Source organism: Grampus griseus, assembly GCF_964374135.1.
Source record: "Grampus griseus genome assembly, chromosome: 9".
NCBI lineage: Eukaryota > Metazoa > Chordata > Mammalia > Artiodactyla > Delphinidae > Grampus > Grampus griseus.
The window spans coordinates 4142027-4160431 of NC_139003.1; the positions used below are offsets into that span (position 1 = coordinate 4142027).

The following is an 18405-nucleotide window of genomic DNA, read 5'->3' on the forward strand; positions in this document are numbered from 1 at the left end:
CCTTTCTGTGTCCCCCGTTTCTTGATTACAGGAAACAGGCTTCATTCAGCCTCCGTGACCTTCCCTGAGTTCCAAAGGGCAGGTTGTTGCTAATCAGGGAAGGGAGGGGATGCAGAGACAAGGGCAGAGCAGTCAAGAAACAATACGACAGGAGGACTTCCCTGGTGGCGCAGTGGTTAAGAATCCGCCTGCCAATGCAGGGGACATGGGTTTGAGCCCTGGTCCAGGAAGATCTCACGTGCCGCGGAGCAACTAAGCCCGTGCGCCACAACTACAGAGCCTGTGCTCTAGAGCCCGCGAGCCACAACTACTGAGCCCGCGTGCCTAGGGCCTGTGCTCCACAACAAGAGAAACCACCGCAGTGAGAAGCCCGCGCACCACAACCAAGAGTAGCCCCTGCTCACCGCAATGAAGACCCAACGCAGCCAAAAATATGTATATAAGTAAAAAAAAAAAAAGAAACAATAGTACAGCCTTGGGGCAGGGTCCAGTTTTCCCCTCAAGGGATACACAGAACAATATCTTTGAGCTGTTTTGCAGATTCTGAAGCTCCCACCAGGCAGGAGAAGTTAACTGTGCTGCCCACAAGCACACAGACCCCAGACCAGCTGGAACCAGAAGGTTGATGATGCTGACTCCCGATGACCTCACCACCAACCAATCAGAAGCATGTCCGCAAGCTGACCGGCCTCTTTGAACCATTCCTATAAAACTCCTCACGACCCCCTCCAGGGCGGGGCACTCAGTTTGGAGGGCATTAGTCCGCTGTGGCCCCCTTTGCCTGGCAAAGCAATAAAGCTGTTCTTTTCTACTTCACCCAAAACTCTGTCACCGAATTTCGGTACCAGGGCTCAGAGGCCAAATTTCGGCTACATCACCTGCAGGCAAGGTGCACATTTCAGCGAGTTCCGCAGAGCAGGGCAGCAGTGGGGCTGTCTACAAGGCGCCCACGTGGCGTTGAAGTTGCCAGGCTCAGTTCCGTCCCGCCGGGTGTTAGTTGCTTCTTTTGCGTCTCGGGACCTTGACCGACTGCGGGGTCTGCAGACCAAGGTTAGTCACAGACTGGGTAGAGAAACGCACACGGCCAGGCCTGACTCTGGCTCCACACACACCAAGGGCACAGGTCAAGAGCTCCACCTTTACACAGGCTGGCGGGGTGCTGGAAAGACAAGAACCTTCCCTTCCTGAGCCCTCCTGGTTTCCCAGCCCATCCTCAGGTCTTGGAAACTCTCTCTCCGACACACCTGCACTTGAAGACTCCGCCCGGGGTGACTGTACCATTCAGAACTCATTTTATTGCAAATAATAGTAGTAAACACAACTTCAAAGGGGGTACACACTAATGGGAGTTTGAGCTCTCACAACTAGATGCTTAATCCCACCTGAGCAGTGAAGTTCTCCGGGGTCTGTTGAAGGCTGGAGCGCTATCTTAGATTCCCGGGGAAAGCCCTGCCACTCAACATGGTTGGACCATGCCTACCATGACCTGGGCAATGTCACAGACTCGCTGGTTAGGCCTGAGTTCCTGGAGCCGGTCGCTTTGTATTATTCTTATTGGTTTAGATGAATCATGTCCACCCAATAGATGGCGATGGGACTAAACCCTCCCAAACAGCACGGTGCCTGTGAAGAAGATTATGGGGGGGAAAACTGGTGTCTACCACAGTGATCCTGACTGTCCCTTCTAGACTGAATAGTCAATGTTAAATGAGAGATGCACATGAGTAGGTTCATGTGTGTATTTCTCTGGGTCGCGGGCCTATGGCTTTCTTCAGATTATTATAATAGTTTGTGACCTTAAGATAGGACTACTGCTTTATCACCTGATTACGTATCTTGATATATGAGAAAACCATTAATGACATCTTATAAATTAGGCTAAAATTCAAATACCCTTAAGATGACTGAGGCAGCTAAACTTGTTTTCAACGAGTGTCATCTCCGTCTCCGTAGAGGCAGATTCTGGGGCAGATCACAGGGGAGGGGACTTTCCTGTGCCGTCAAATCACCTCCCACCTCCAGGACGTGGCGAGCAGGGCTGCCCTGTCCCCTGAGAGATGCCCAGGGAAGCACAAGAGCTCTCAATGGGCACATGAGTCTGCAGAGCCTGGTTTCCCTTAAGTAGACCGACTTGATGGAGGGGATAGAGCTGGGAGCCATGTGCACAGGGACTGCGCCTGGTCCCCGAGGGGCCGCACGCCCATCCCTCCCCACCTGTCAGCCCGCTGGCAGGCCCCGTGAGCAGGACACCTTCCCTGGCTGATCACTTCTGGCCCGTATCTGCCTCTGCTCCGCCTGAATGGCCTTCCCTGCAGTCCTGGGGGATCTTGATCCAGGACTAATGAAGGATTCAAGCGAGTTGCTAGGCTATTTCTCATCTTGGACCAAAACCTCAGGACTCTAAAGTGATGGGTGGCTGCCCAGGGTCTGCAGAAGACTTCAGTCTGTACAGGCGAATTGAGACATGGACCCAGAAGTAGTCATAATGCTTCATGATCCTGACTAGCACAGATAATTCATTAATCTGCACTAAAAACTCTCTCTTCTAGAACAATTCAGGGAGGATGCCTAAGTACATAAAATGGTCCGGACCTCATCAGTGTCTCTCTCACAAACGTCTCAAGAAAGGATTGTAATAAATATGACAGGGAAATTTATCATGGCCACCATTGCTCATTTATTTTTCTCTTTTATTCCTTCTCTAGCGTTAGGAACTATATTTCTTTCCTTTCCTCTGAATCCAAGATTATGAGGAGACATCAGGTTATGATCCATCCCATGGGGAAACATCTTTGTTTCAACGCACCTCTTTGCATCAAATTCCAAATGGAAACCTAGAGGTCCAGCTGGTAGAATTAATCAACCTAAAAATCTTATTCTGTCCACGACCACACATCCCTTTCAATTTACCACCGATTTGGATTCTCACTTCATCCTTCTTATCAGCAGGCTTGGGAGAGAACTGGTCCTCGTTTTTCTACGCCCATATTCTCAGGGTTATTCACTCTTATTTGCCCCAAGGCTGCCACCCTCTTGTCATTTTCGTGTCTGTTCAAGCTTTGCCCAAGCATATTCCTCAGAACCCAAGGTCTAAGGGATGTTAGTGGGTCTAACAACATCCCTTATATTGTTAGATGATAATACTTGTCTAATGAATAAATACCTATTATGTGCTATGAATTGTATTTGTATAACTGGCTCCAAGTAGACCTCATTCCTGATTTCATGAAGTTCATTATCAAAGGGCTATTTGAAAATAAAGAAGTACTCACAGCTAAAGAATTTTGGAAACATTGAATTTGTTTTTAAAAAAGGGTTCCGTAGTGAGGCCTTTCTAAAACTCATTACTGTGCTCACATATACTGTTAATTTCAAGAAGACTGACCACCCCACAAACGTATGGAATCTTGGTATCGTTTCTTTGTCTGGGGGTGAGTCCACAGGTGTGCTCTGTAGGGGCGCAGTTCCAGCAATGCCATTTTCTTGGTTTGCAAGACACAGTATTCTTTGGATTCACTACTTCTCTTCTCTAAACCTCATGCTCAGCTTCCATAGATGCTCCTTTCTCTGTTTGCACTTTTTTAATGATAACCAGTTTCACACTTTTCTTCATACACTCTTCTCTGCAATCCTTAAGCTCCTGTTTAAAAACTCTTCATTTTTAAACAGTTTTAGTCTAACAAAAAAGTTGCAAATTTAAGCGTGAATTCCTGCGTACCCTAATGTTAACATCCGTACAGCAATAGTACAAGCAGCAAAATCAGGAAATTAATATTGCTCCAATACTCTGAACTAAAGAATGTGTTGGATTTCCCTGGCTTTTTCATGAAGGTCCTTTTTCTGTTGCAGGATCCAATCTCGGATCTGAAGTGGCATGAGTTACCACCCATGAGATAATTTCTTCTTGTTCCAGAGAGTGTGAACCTTCCCCCTCCCCCCTTAAAGCTGCCCCCAGGGGCCTTCATGGCTCCCACCCACCTGCACTTAACCTCCACCAAATCACCAACTGTTCAGGCTGAATTCTTCCTACTGGGGTCTGAAGCATCAGAATCAAGTAAGTAAGTGTTCACATCCTTTTTTTTTTTTTAAAGTTTTATTGGAGTATAGTTGATTTACAATGTTGTATCAGTTTCTGCTGTACAACAAAGTGATTCAGTTATACACATACATATAGCCACTCTTTTTAAGATTCTATTCCCATATAGGTCATTACAGAGTATTGAATAGAGTTCCCTGTGCTATACAGCAGGTTCTTATATAGAGATATATCTATATTTACTTACAGATATAGATGTACAGATATAAATAGGAAAATAAGATATGGAAAGTAAGAGATACAGCTGTCTTTATTTGTGGATAGTATGATCAAATATACAGAATCAACCAAAACTTATCATTAGAACTAATGAGAGAGTTGTGAGATTAATGGCTACAAGATCAGTTTGTGAAAATAAATGACCTTTCAGCAAATATATCAGAGCCATAGTTTCTGCAACAGCAGGACACTGCTAGTGTATGATAATGTTCCCCTGATGTACAAGAACTTTACCTAGTGAACAGCCAATTCGACTAATGCCCAAATAGCTAAATGATGATTTTGATTAACTTACTTCCTTTCCACCACTGACTATCCAGTATGGTGCTGGCGTAAAGCAGTAAGATTCAGAGCCTAGGTCTGAAGTCCAGATCTGCATCTTAGTGGACATGGGACCACAGGCAAGTTACTTAACATCTCTGAGTCCTTGCAAGAGCACCTCGGAGGACCACTGTGAGGGTTAAGTGAAAGAAATCCACTCCTGGCACACAGTCTTCTATCTTCTACTCTACAGAGAAACCATCCTCCTTTTCTTGCCTAATCACTGCCTAATCATGAGGAATACTTCCTCCTTTTCCAAACTGCTGCACTTTACCCAAAGAAATTAAAAATGCCTGGTCCACCATAAAGCACTTTATTTCTAACCGTATTTTCACAGCTGTTGAGATATTGCTTTGTTGACCCTGGATTAACTTTCTAGTCTATTTCCCATAATACCACACCCAGATCCAAGTAATTGTTTTTCTCCTGCGACCCTAATACCATTACCAATTTTCTAACCTTGAATCTTCCACTTCAGATATTGAAATCCACTTAGATGATAAAAGGAGCTCATGTTGCCTCGGTTTTTACTCACCGACACACTCGTTACCACCCAGGGGCTACCTTCACACCCCTCCAATAAACATCCGTTCCGGGTATCCATTTTACACGAAACACAACAAAAATGGATGTATATGGCGCTATCAAAGCAACAGTGCTGCAAAGGGATCTTCGATGGGGAGTAATGTAAATTTAAAAATTTGTAGTCTCTGATACATTTGTCCGGAATAAGACTTCAAAGTCTCCCATAGTATCGAATCCATATATGTAGAGCTTTTCTCACCTTTTTGAAAGTTGGGTAAAGGCATAAATTTTACACTTGAATCTTCCATCTTCAAAGTTGCCTTCCGTGCAGCAATTTACTCAATCTATAGCCCTTAAAATAAAAGCTATAATTTAACAAGTAGATTTAAAAAAATAAATGGGTATTTTTCTGCTCTCCTGGATAAATGGAAACATTTGCCTCACTCCAGTATGTGGATGTACCAAGCAGGAATTTCTAGACTTAAGCTTACTTATAACTCCTGCTCACCCCCTCCTCCTTCCTCTTTTCCAGCTAGTAAATGTCATAGTGACATTTCCTTGTTTGTAATAGCACATAATTTAAAGATTTTGACTGGGTCATTTTGCCTTTTCCATCAATCTTTTTCTTGACTCTCCTTAATTTAACACCTCTACAACCCAGGAGAGAGTACGTGACGTGACAGCTCAGAGCTCCACCAAGGATTCTGCAAATTATTAAGTGGATTCTGATGTGTCTAGAATTAAAATAGATACTTTAAGAATATAGGAACTATTTAGAAAGATTAAGGGGTTTTGATAATGTCCTGGTGAACCATAACTTAAAGAGAACAGGAAGTTTTATTGATGCAGAATCACTAAAATGTATGAGACAGGAAATATAGGTTTTCTTTGACTATATTTCTTGGCCTGTTTCTTCAAAAAACTTCATTGTTTTATAATGCGAAAGTTTATAACTCTCTTGCTCTACTGATCCGACTGGATTTTGGAAGGGTTGCCTCTCTTAACCCTAGTCAAACTCAGAGACAAGAAACTCAGCACACATGGATATTACGGAATTTATTATTTTCACTTAGGAAATCAACATCATTAATCAATAAAGCTTTGCTAAAAACACTTTAAAAAACCTGGTGGAGGGCTTCCCTAGTGGCACAGTGGTTCAGAATCCGTCTGCCAGTGCAGGGGACACGGGTTCGTTCCCTGCCGGGAAGATCCCACATGCCGCGGAGCAACTAAGCCCGTGAGCCACAACTACTGAGCCCGCGTGCCACAACTACTGAGACTGTGCTCTAGAGCCTGCGAGCCACAACTCCTGAAGCCTGGGCGCCTAGAGCCCGTGCTCTGCAACAAGAGAAGCCACTGCAATGAGAAGCCCGCGCACCGCAAGGAAGAGTAGTCCCCGCTCGCCGCAACTAGAGAAAGCCTGCGTGCAGCAACGAAGACCCAGTGCAGCCAAAATAAATAAATTTTTAAAAAATACCCTTTAAAAAAAAAAAAAACTTGGGCTTCCCTGGTGGCGCAGTGGTTAAGAGTCCGCCTGCCGATGCAGGGGACGCGGGTTCGTGCCCCCGTCCGGGAAGATCCCACATGCCGCGGAGCGGCTGGGCCCGTGAGCCATGGCCGCTGAGCCTGCGCGTTCGGAGCCTGTGCTCCGCAACGGAAGAGGCCACAACAGTGAGAGGCCCGCGTAACGCAAAAAAATAAATAAATAAAAATAAATTAAAAAAAAAAACAACTTGGTGGATCCCTCACTATTTGGATCCACTCTCCTATCACCAAAGTTCTTCTGCATTGTCCACATCATCCACAAATATTTACTGGCCATGAACTAAGGGCAAGGTTCTAGCGCCTGTTCCAGGAATAAAAATATATGGAAAAATACAGAGTTGGCTCCCAAGTTTTTTTTAATAATATAGCTGAGTAGACAAGCACAAAATATATTTAGAAATATAATATTAGTATTTTCTAGGCCCCTGGAGACCACCTAACACAATAAACTCTTTAATAAAAGTGGCTAAACATGGAGATGCTGATTCCTTGGTAACGGCCACAAAGCCAGTTGAGAGCCTAGCGGACCATGGGAAGCCCACTCTTTTCCTTCCTATTTCAATCCTCCTCTCCAAATGAATGGTACCACAATTTCTAATCACAGATCAAAGAAATGAGGGACCATTACGTGCAAACTACGACGAAGACCCTTTTCCCAAAATGAAAGACTTCCGGCGATTTGTCACAATCACATACCAAATGCGTCACTTAATACGTGACGCATTACTCAGGGAAGCAATGGAGCCTGGCTACTCAAAGTGTGCTCTGAGGGGAGAAACTACCAGAGCAGGCCGAGAAGAAGATGCTGTCTGAAGTGGACAGCTGACCCAAGACGCTGGCCCAGGCCTGTATACAAAAAAAATGGGTGCTCTGAGGATGACCGCCAATAGCAGCGTTGGAGGGCTTTCGAAGAAATGCAGAATCTCGGGCCCCACCCCAGAACTACTCAATCAGAATATGCGTTCTTACGAGAATGCCTAGGTGAGGGGTGTACACGGCAAGGTTTGAGAAGCACCACGCTAGCGGGGATTTTAGCGAGAAGGGTGAATTTGCCACGAGTTCCCACTTTCCTTGGATACACAAGAGCACGTAAGCAACCCCCGTACTTAATGAGTAAAGAAAATGGAAACTTTCCATTTTGGCGAGGCTGCCTGTGTTCTTTAGATAAAGCACCATCTCAAGCGAAGCACTGTGTCCTCCACTGCCCAGCGGAAACCCCAGCGCTTCCGTGAATCCTTTTCAAATCACAGAAGCCAAGACACATCCTCTCAGTACACACACTGCGCTTAGGGAGCATCCCCCCTTACACATGTCACCAACTGCCCGGTGTTCTCAGAGATGTAAGATAACTCCAAGTAGAGAGAGAACCAAGCTTCACAGCATCTTCCTAACTCAGTTTCAACTGAGGCACCAGAAGTTAAGAACTGCAATGATGGTAGCCAAGCATCCCTACAGCCTGAAGGGTCTGTTAGACTGTTAATACAGGAAACGATAAAAGGGTTTGAAATGGATAGCACACAACAGCCATCACCCACCTGAGGGGAAGCTTCCAATACAGAGAGTTGGTGGAATTCTCTGGAATCTCCATCCTTCCGGTGGAGAAGGATGTACAACCGGATGAGAAAAAGCAAAGCTGTTGGTTGTCTCTGAGAACAGAGTTCCCCTCAGGGAGCTTGAAATGGGGCCCCCCGAAGCATAAAGCAGTGGTACACAGACCCCTCCTGGAAAAATTTAAAATCAAGGAGCTGAACCCAGAGTGCCTCTCAGGCAGCCGGATGTGAAGAGTGAGCAAGCTGTACCAGTAATGGTGACGGGAAACAGGATGCTTCTCATGAACCAGAAATGGACCACGTGGGAGGTGGAAGCCAGGAGCCCCACCCAACGGAGCAAAGTACCTAGCCCAGGGTGACACCAGGAAGCGTGAGGATGGGGACGGTACCACAGCTGGGGAAGATGCTACAGTCACCCCTCAATATCCTGTGTGAGCACATTCAAAGAAAACGCCCTGAAAACACCCCACGAAAATAAAAGGTCACTTTTGTGCATTTGCCACATCTAGAGCCATCTGTGACCCTCCATATTCGCTCTGCCTTTCCCCTCATTTCTTCTCTGTCTGAACTCAGCCTTGGAGGAGTGACAAATGGGGACTGGTGGGCGCAGAAGAGGAATAAGAAACGTGCCAGGAAGGAGGCACAGAGAAGCCGCCCCCCACCCGTCCCACAGCCTTCTGGACCTCAAACAGGTCAAGCTGAGAGAGAGGAGAAGCCTGTCTTAAGCTTATTTCAGTAGACTGGCCTGGGCATTTTAACTTCTGAAATCACACTATTTGTAACAGAAAAGGACCCAGCAAAAGCTAAATAGTTTCACAAATCTGGGTACAAACTAGCCAAAGATTTGTTTCAAAGGCACAGGTGGAAAAAAAGAAGGTCGTTTCATGAAAGCTCCATGAGTCCAGGGCATTCAGAAGAACCTGGGAATTCACTGAAGGAGGAGGTCGGGTCTCGGGCTTATTGAAGCCCCCAGGCGCTTTACACATTCCACATCATTTTTCCCAGAGCTCATTTGATAGCGAAAACTGTAGAAACCCCCCAAAGGAGCTCAAATTAAAAAGCAAAAACAATAACAAACAAATGTACTGTGGATGTGATCGAGATATTCTGGGCAGTGGAGACCTTGTCCGACCCTCATCTTGAACCTATATTCAATGTTACATCAAACGACCCAACTCCAATTGCCACAGAAAAGCCAGGTCTAGCCATATAGCACATCAGTGAGCCCACAGGTTTTCTTGCTACTTCTCTGAAAAGTGACATACGACACCCAACATTTCTATTCTGTTCCCCAACCCACATCTCCTGGCCGCCAGCAACATCATCTTTTTCTTCCTTGTTCCCTTTTATCTCTTGCTATAAAGCCCCACACATACCCTCTATTTTTCTGACAAGTTCAGCTCTGGCGAGCTCTGTCCACTAATAACCTGGAACGTAGCCATCAGTCCCACTCCTGCTTAGAAAGCAATTCAGTGACTTTTGTTTCCCCCTCACTTGTGTCTCCTGAGATACACAGCAAGAATGCAAAGAAGCTTATCAAAAAGTCTGTTCAACCAAAACAGTTCTATTTGGTAGGAATGGGGAGAGGGAGTGAAAAATAGGAACTCTTGGTAGTAATTACAGAGTTTTCTTTATTTTCTATCAACTTTACATATTGGACATCTCAGGAAACAGAAGGAGCCTACGAGGAAATAAAGGGGAGTAGAGACAGGCTTCACGTGAACTGTACCCAGAAAGTCTGAAAGTGAGGCCGGGTCCTCTGAGTCTCAGGGGTCATCGTGTCTGTCACCTCTGCTGCTCCCCCCTCCCCTTTCTCCCAACAGTTATCCTTAGCAGCCCATGACCGTACATGGCTGTCAGAGTCTATGTGATCTTACCTGTGAGCCCTCTGTCCTCTGATGGGTGTCTCTTAGCTCAAATTTCCAAGAGAGTGTTTGACTGGCTCAGCACATCCTGGGGATTTATACCCCTGGGAGCACGTGGTCGGCCCTGGTCTAAACAGCTGTATCAGGAGAAGGTCGAGTCCTCTGTTTCAAACAGGAAAGGAGGGGCGTGGGCAGGGTTCTACTGTCACAGACCATAAATGGCCCGGGAAGCAATGAATAGCATCTCTGGTACACACATGTCCAGCTGGGAGTTGATGAGTGAATTAAGAAAGAAATGTTGCACCACCACAAAAGTGGATACAGCCGGGGAGAAGATAATACACACTGCTTTATTGTTTTTATTTGTTTCATGTTGTGTTCCTCTTGATGATTTCTCAGACTCTTGACTGTTACGCAGAGGAAATTAAGCTGCAGAGTTCCTGTACTGGAAAGAACGAGACTATTCTCACGGGTTCCAAATAAAAAGCACCAGAAGCCAATACAGACAATGTGAAGGAATAACTGTCTATCAGAATTCTGTGTGTCCCTCAGTTGCCAAAGATCGCAGTTATCAATCAGGGAAGAAGAAAAAGCGTGTTGCACTAAGCCTTGCGTCTGCGTGCTATTTCTATGACTGTAGGACACATGCTATGACGCGGCTAAACACTGCTGACCACTCTTTTCTCTGACCAACTGCAATCCTGCAATGTGGCTGTACTCATGTTTCACACCCCCTGGTATTTTATGCTGTTGTTTCCTGTCTCATCTGTGAAAATCCTATGTCACTCATAAAAGTAGCAGTTTTGTTTTTTTTTTAAGAACAGTAAACAAGGAGTCCAATGCCTATGAAATACATAAATAAACCTCAGCACCGAGGAAAGGAATAGATAGACTTAGGGGTTGAAACTTACTGAATAACAAAATGCATTACTATTTATTTATACATTTTCAGTTTGAACACATTTTCTTGATTTCTACACCCCCCCCCCCGTGAGTATAAGTGCTTTGCATGTAATCATGGAGCTCCATTTCCTCAGTTTAAAAAAAAAAGGAGAAATAAAAACTTAGGTATCTACCTTAGTAGCTATTATGAAGATGAAATAAGAACATTCAGGAAAAAGTTGTGAAAAGCGGAAGGACAGAGAAAGGCATCTCAAACTGTTGATGGCCTCTTCATTTCACTTAGGACCTTCCAGTCTTCAGGCCTCAAGTTTATGTCAGATATTCATCGTGTTTGTTTTTACGCTAAAGTGTGAAGGACTCCCACTGGCTTAGAGTTTCCATTGAGTACATTTTACTACAGAAATGCCTTTGATTTCTATGCCCAGGGATGTCTTAATAATGGCAATCACTTCGCCCTGGCTCTTCCTAGGGTTGAAATATCATCAGCGAGTAAGAGCTTGACGGGGCTCTGAAACCTAGTGAATGTCCTCAGTTTTCACATAATAAAAAAAAAAAAAAGGCCCAGAGAGCTGCAGCCACTTCCCTGAGACTCAACCCAAACAGGAGGCACAGCTCAACCCACTGTGAGACCCAGTCATACCCCTTTCCCTCAATGCCACATTCCTCCGCCGAACGAGTTTTTCCACATCTGAACTCATACATTTGAGATGACTTTAGCAAAGGCCCCATGCATCTTCATCTTTTATTTTATGAAAAATAAAATTAAAAAATATGAACTTGTTCTGCTGCATTCACATTTGGTCAGATATAATTTTTAATTATCTAGTCATGTCTAAATATCTTATGTCTTCTTAACTGCATTTGAAAATTTCATTTAAAAAAAAGGAAGACGGAAGTGTGGGATTAACAGATACATACTACTACATATAAAGGAGATACACAACAAGGTCCTCCTGTATAGCACAGGGAACTATATTTGATATCCTGTGATAAACCGTAATGGAAAAGAATCTGAAAAAGAATATATATATGTATAATTGAATCACCTTACTGTACTCCTGAAATTAACACAACATTGTAAATCAGCTACATTGTTCAATAAAAAATTGTTTTAAATTTTAAAAATAGAAAAAGGAAGATGATAGAGACACTTGAAAGAGCATTATCATCATGTGGCATGAAGACAATTCAAACTTTCTAAGGCCCTAAAATGTGGGGAGGGGATGAGTGAGGTGTCAGATAACTTTCCTCCACCTCTGTTGACTAAATATAGATTTCCAGGCCCTTAGTCAAAAGTAATATGAGATTTGGGATCTACAAAATTCCAATCCCTCTGTTTCCTTCACAAGATACAAGATGCGAGATCATTAAAATACTGCACTTGAGGGACAGCTTTTGACTTAAAACAATCCAACCTGTTAGACCAGAAAAACATTTCCTTCTCATTTACTGCCCTCTATTCCCAGTTAACTTATGCATGAGCTTATCTTTGTTTTATGCATTTTACCGAGAAAGCGAGAGGACAATGAAAAATTTAAAAATCAATAAAACGTAAACCAAAATAACATAAATAGATTTTCACTAATATTCTGGAAGTCATTAAAGCAATTTATGTTTCATGCATTCCATTAAACTTTCTAAAATTCTCCAGGATGATTTAGATTCTGGGTAGCTAAAAGAATTTACATATATATATTTTTATTTATATGGGTTTCTTTTCCTATTTCTTTCAGAAATTACTAACCACACAAGGAAGCTCCTTGTTCAGCATGAAGAACCATGGTTGGCAAGACAAACCCTGACGAGGACACACCCTTGGGAACATTAAATACCACTGAAGCGTCCTTAGGCTGATACAGCATGTGGCCCTTGACTTTGTGTGCAAATAAAGAAGACAGACGTGAAACAGCCCTGGTTCCATGGAATCTGGCAAGTCTGGGAAGCAGGGAACGAAAATTGAGTCTTGACTCTCTCACGAACTACTTATACCCTGTTGGATCTCAGGTTTTATGAAATGAGAGGATTGAGCAAAATTACCTGAGCAAAATTATCTTTGGTTTTTGTTTAATTTTTTAACTTTCTAGACAATTCTATAGGTTACATTCCATTTACAGTTATTACAAAATATTGGCTTTTAAAATACAGAGGATTCTCTTGAAATAATACCATTTGCAGCAATGCGGATGGACCTAGAGATTATCACGCTAACAGAAGTAAGTCAGAAAGACAAATACCATATGATATCACTTATAGCTGGAATCCAAAAGAGGACACAAATGAACTTATCTACAAAACAGCAACAGACTCACATGCATTTTTTTAAATCTTAAGAATTGCCTCTATGAAGGGAGGGCATCAGGAAATATGTAATAATCCAGGAAAGAGAGAATGAGAAGGTAAGAAAAAAATGAAGCAACGGTGGGCAAACTTGGGAAATAAATTGGAGAAAAAATAAAACCGTCACAGAAATTAAGGGGAAACTGGAATAGGAACAGAAGCAAAAAAGACACTGGCATACATTTGCAGCTACATGGATGGACCTAGAGATTATCATACTAAATGAAGTAAGTCAGAAGGAGAAAGACTGATACCATATGATATCACTTATATATGGAATCTAAAATATGACACAAATGAACTTACCTATGAAACAGAAACAGACTCACAGACATAGAGAGTAGACTTGTGATTGCCAAGGGGAAGGGCATACGGGGGAGGGATGGATTGGGAGTTTGGGATGAACCAATGCAAACTATTATATACAGAACGAATAAACAGCAAGGTCCTACTGTATAGCACTGGGAACAATATTCAATATCTTGTGATAAAGCATAATGGAAAAGAATATGAAAAAGTATGTATACGTATGTATACCTGAATCACTGCTGTACAGCAGAAATTAACACTACACTATAAATCAACTATACTTCAAATAAATAAATTAATTAATAAACAAAATAAAATAAAACAAAGAGGATTCTCTCTAATGGGAAAAACAGGCACTCCCACAGAGGATGACAGATGTCAGTGGTCAGGATCTGGGAAGCTGGGAATTCAGTGAGAGCTGTCGGCTGAGGTCCTGGTAGGTACAGGGATCAGAACAGGTAGAAAGGTCTGAAATTCAAGCCAAAAGACAAGCTGGAGAGTGGTACCTGCAACCTGGAGTTACGATGGACACCTTGTCAGGTGAATTCTAGATCTGTGATGTGCTCACTCCCAGGCCAGGGATGGTGGCTGTGATGTGCTCACTCCCAGGCCAGAAAGTGTGAGGGAGGAGAAAAGGCAGGACGTGAACCACGTTATGACAGCGATAATCACAATTCCCAAGCCTCGCGTGTGTCTGTGATGCCCAGAGCAGCGTGTGAGTCACGGCTGATCTAACCACTAGGAAGGCCTCCTAAGGAGAGGAAGTCGGTGATTAAGCTGTGTCCCCAGACCCGGTAGGGAAATCCTTCAACCCGTGAAAAGGAGGAGGTGCTTAATTCCAAAAAGAAAAAGTGCAGACTGAGGAAAAGTTTGGAAAGTGGGTGAAATGGCCCATGAAGCGAAGCTCTGCGGATCTAAACTGGAAGGGGCAGGAAAGAGTGGGAAGTGAGGAGTTATCCTGGAGAAGGGAGATCATTAAATTGGCTTTTGTTTTCTGTGAAAGGGGGAAAAAGGAACAAATGAGAACCTTTCGATTTAACAAGTTATCATTTATCAGAATGTGAATTTTGGAGCACATACATTGGGGGGAAAAAAGAGAGACGGAGAGGAAAGAGTGACAAAAGAAGATATGAAAAAAGACTGAGAACCAACAAGAAGAGTGGTTCACAGAGATTTAAAGAGTCCTGGGGAGGGGAAGGTAGGAGGGTAAAGCAATACTGGGAGAAGGTACCAGCTGGCCTTTCTTTCCTGGATATGGTCTCAAAGTGCAGAGGAGCATTAAATTTTGTACTAAAGATTTAGAAAAACAGGAGCCTGCGCTGGGAGTTCTCCTGAAGGAAGAGGAGTGAAGTGGGGGGGACGCGGCGGTGGCAGCACCGACAATGGGTTTTCTTGGAGGATTTTTTGGTCCCACGTGTGAGATCGATGTTGTCCTTAATGATGGGGAAAACAGGAAAATGGCGGAAATGAAAACGGAAGTTGGCAAAGTAGAAAAGCGCTATCTTTTCTGCGATGGAGAATCTGTTTCAGGAAAGGTAAACGTAGCCTTTCAGCAACCTGGAAAGAGGCTGGAACACCAAGGAATCCGAACTGAATTTGTAGGTCAAACTGAACTTTTCAATGACAAGAGTCATACTCACGAGTCTGTAAACCTAATGAAAGAACTAGCCTTACCTGGAGAACTGGCTCGGAGCAGAAGTTAGGACTTTGTATGTACGCAAGTGGAAAAGCCACGCGACTCATATCGGTGCCAATGCTGCTTAAGGTATTTCCTTAAAGTGACAACAGCAAGAAGACTGACAGACTTGGTAAAGGAATATGTCTGACCTTATTGTTCACCAGCCTGCTACCCATCCTGATGTCAACAACTCTGTTAAGATGGAAGCGGGCACTGAAGATTGTCTACCCGTAGAATTTGAATGTAATAAATCAAAGCATCATTTAAAGGATGTGATTGTGGGAAAAATTTACTTCTTATTAGTAAGAATAAAAATCCAACACATGGGGCTTCCCTGGTGGCGCAGTGGTTGAGAATCTGCCTGCCAATGCAGGGGACGCGGGTTCGAGCCCTGGTCTGGGAGGATTCCACATGCCGCGGAGCAACTGGGCCCGTGAGCCACAACTACTGAGCCTGCGCGTCTGGAGCCTGTGCTCCGCAACAAGAGAGGCCACGATAGTGAGAGGCCTGTGCACCACGATGAAGAGTGGCCCCCGCTTGCCACAACTAGAGAAAGCCCTCGCACAGAAACGAAGACCCAACACAGCCATAAATAAATAAATTAATTAATTTAAAAAAAAAATCCAACACATGGAGTTACAATTGATTTAAAAAAGAGATCACGGGAATTGGACCCAGTGCCACAACAGAAACAATCGCTAAATATGAAATAATGGATGGTACACCAGTAAAAGGAGAATCAACTCCAATAAGACTGTTTTTAGTGGGATATGACCCAACTCCAACAGTGAGAGATGTGAACAAAAAATTTTCCATAAGGTATTTTTTTTTTAGGCTACGGACATGCAGGCTCAGTGGCAACGGCCAACGGGCCCAGCCGCTCCGCAACATGTGGGATCCTCCCGGACCGGGGCACGAACCCGTGTCCCCTGATCGGCAGGCAGACTCTCAACCACTGCGCCACCAGGGAAGCCCCATAAGGTGCTTTTTAATTCTAGTCCTTGTTGATGAGGAAGACAGGACGTACTTCAAGCAGCAGGAGGTCGTTTTGTGGAGAAAAGCTCCTGAAAAACTGAGGAAACAGAGGGCAAACTTTCACCAGAGAGTTGAATCGCCAGAATCACAGGCATCTGCTGAGCCGCCTGAAATGTGAACTGAATAGGAGAAAAAAAGAAGAAAAAACCTCCTACATCCGTTGAGATTTAAGCTCGGCACGTTAAAGATGGTCGCAGCGTGTAGGGCGGGGGAAAAAGCCAAAACCCCATTTACGATAGCCTTCCTTTATCGTACAGTGCTGAGTTTATTTTATGGCATAACTAAATGTTCTTCACGTATATACATATTTAAAAAATGCTTTCTTTGAAACACTGGAGCTTTCTTAAACTGCCGTGTTTTTTTTTTTTTTAACTGCACACTTTCATTTAATGATAAGCACTCAGCTATACATCAGCATAAACATTAAAGATTTTCATGTGAGTAGGTTGGTATTTGTAATTTTGCTTTCTTTCTGCATAATGTTGATTACAAATTCTTTGCTTCTCCTTGTTCATGCTAATGATTACCTCTTATTCTCTACATGCAAAAAATTAAATATTGGGTGTTCAAATAAAATTAGAAAACCTGAGTGGCCTGTACATCCTGCAAAGATTTAAAACATGGCATTTCAATATTTTTGAAAACTGCATTTATGATTTTCCATACATGTTTGAGAAATGCATACAAGTGTTTCACTGTAGGTGCCTCTGAGTCCACCATTCCATGGCTTCCTGAATTTTGTTCTCTTTGAAGTCTTCTGTGGTGTGAATTTAAAATTTTTTTCCATAAGAGATTATGTGGCATGTCATTGCAGCTTTTTTGGGGGGGTGGGTACCATATTAAGTAACCATTTTGCTACTACTAACTGATAGGTACCACTGTATGTTTTCTGCAATGTGGAGTTGACTCTATGTTGGCATTTTAGTTTGTTAAAACTATATAATTTTTCCATAAATACTTCGAAAAAAATTTTTTTGGTTTAATGAATCTTTTTAGCACATATATGCAAATATAATTTTCTTGCAAATATTCTCTTCCCTTTTCAGGGGAAAATTTGAGGATGGGGGACCCAGGAGAACAGGTGAAGTATGTAGTTACCCAGATCTGGACAATTTCATGTTTGTTAAATTGGAACCTTGACTAGTTCAAACTCAAATTTAAACTTCTTCATCCACTCTGTTTAAATTTTTTAAACATTAAATTCAAGTAATATTCAAACCCTCTACAAAAGAAGGTTGCAGTCATGTGTTTTTATGCTATGCGTGGGGTCTGACTGCAAAGACACTAAATGTGGGGTGTAGGAACTGAAACGAAGCCTGTTGTGTGAAACTACTTTCACTTATGGTTCAGTGGTTTTTGTACCAATATTTTTTTATACACTTCAGTGCAAGTCTTGTCAGTTAACCTTACTTTATGAGTAAGCTAAGTAACTCAAGTTACATTTCTTTAAGCCTGTTTTACTACTACGGCACTTTGAAAAATGGTCAGTAACCAACTTCTTAACTGGCAAAAGGTTCCATGTACCATGTGCTGAAGCATCTTTTTTTTTTTTTTTTTGGTGGTACGCAGGCCTCTTACTGTTGTGGCCTCTCCCGTCGCGGAGCACAGGCTCTGGACGCACAGGCTCACGGGCCCAGCCACTCCAAGGCATGTGGGATCTTCCCAGAACCGGGGCACGAACCCGTGTCCCCTGCATTGGCAGGCGGACTCTCAACCACTGCGCCACCAGGGAAGCCCTGAAGCAGCTATTTTAAATGTGGTTATCTGTGAATGGTAATGTTTTCCTTCATGTAAGTGCCTGTTCAGAGTTTCAAAATTTTAAAATGCCAAATATTTTCATGGTCATTTCCATGTAGTAATCTGGAAAATATTCAAAGAAAAATTGAAAATCAATTGTATTGAACCATCTTCAAACTGTGCAACTATAATGTCTAATAAAGAATTTGAAACAGAAAAAAAAAAGATTTAGAAAAAGTTAGGAGAAAGCCTAGAGGGCTGTTGAGTTATAGAAACGTGATGTCA

General features: G+C 43.2%; 1 protein-coding gene and 1 pseudogene across 2 annotated transcripts in view; one reads left to right on the top strand and one right to left on the bottom strand.

Moving 5' to 3' along the window:
• Window positions 1-18405, bottom strand: part of DPP6 (dipeptidyl peptidase like 6) — a gene marked incomplete at both ends in the record, with an annotated part of 1026243 nt that overhangs the window by 1001620 nt on the left and 6218 nt on the right. The window lies entirely within an intron of this gene.
• LOC309827205 (vacuolar protein sorting-associated protein 26A-like) lies at window positions 15053-16501 on the top strand (annotated as a pseudogene). Its single transcript has 3 exons — window positions 15053-15685; window positions 15994-16167; window positions 16330-16501. The product of its transcript is annotated as a vacuolar protein sorting-associated protein 26A-like (transcript).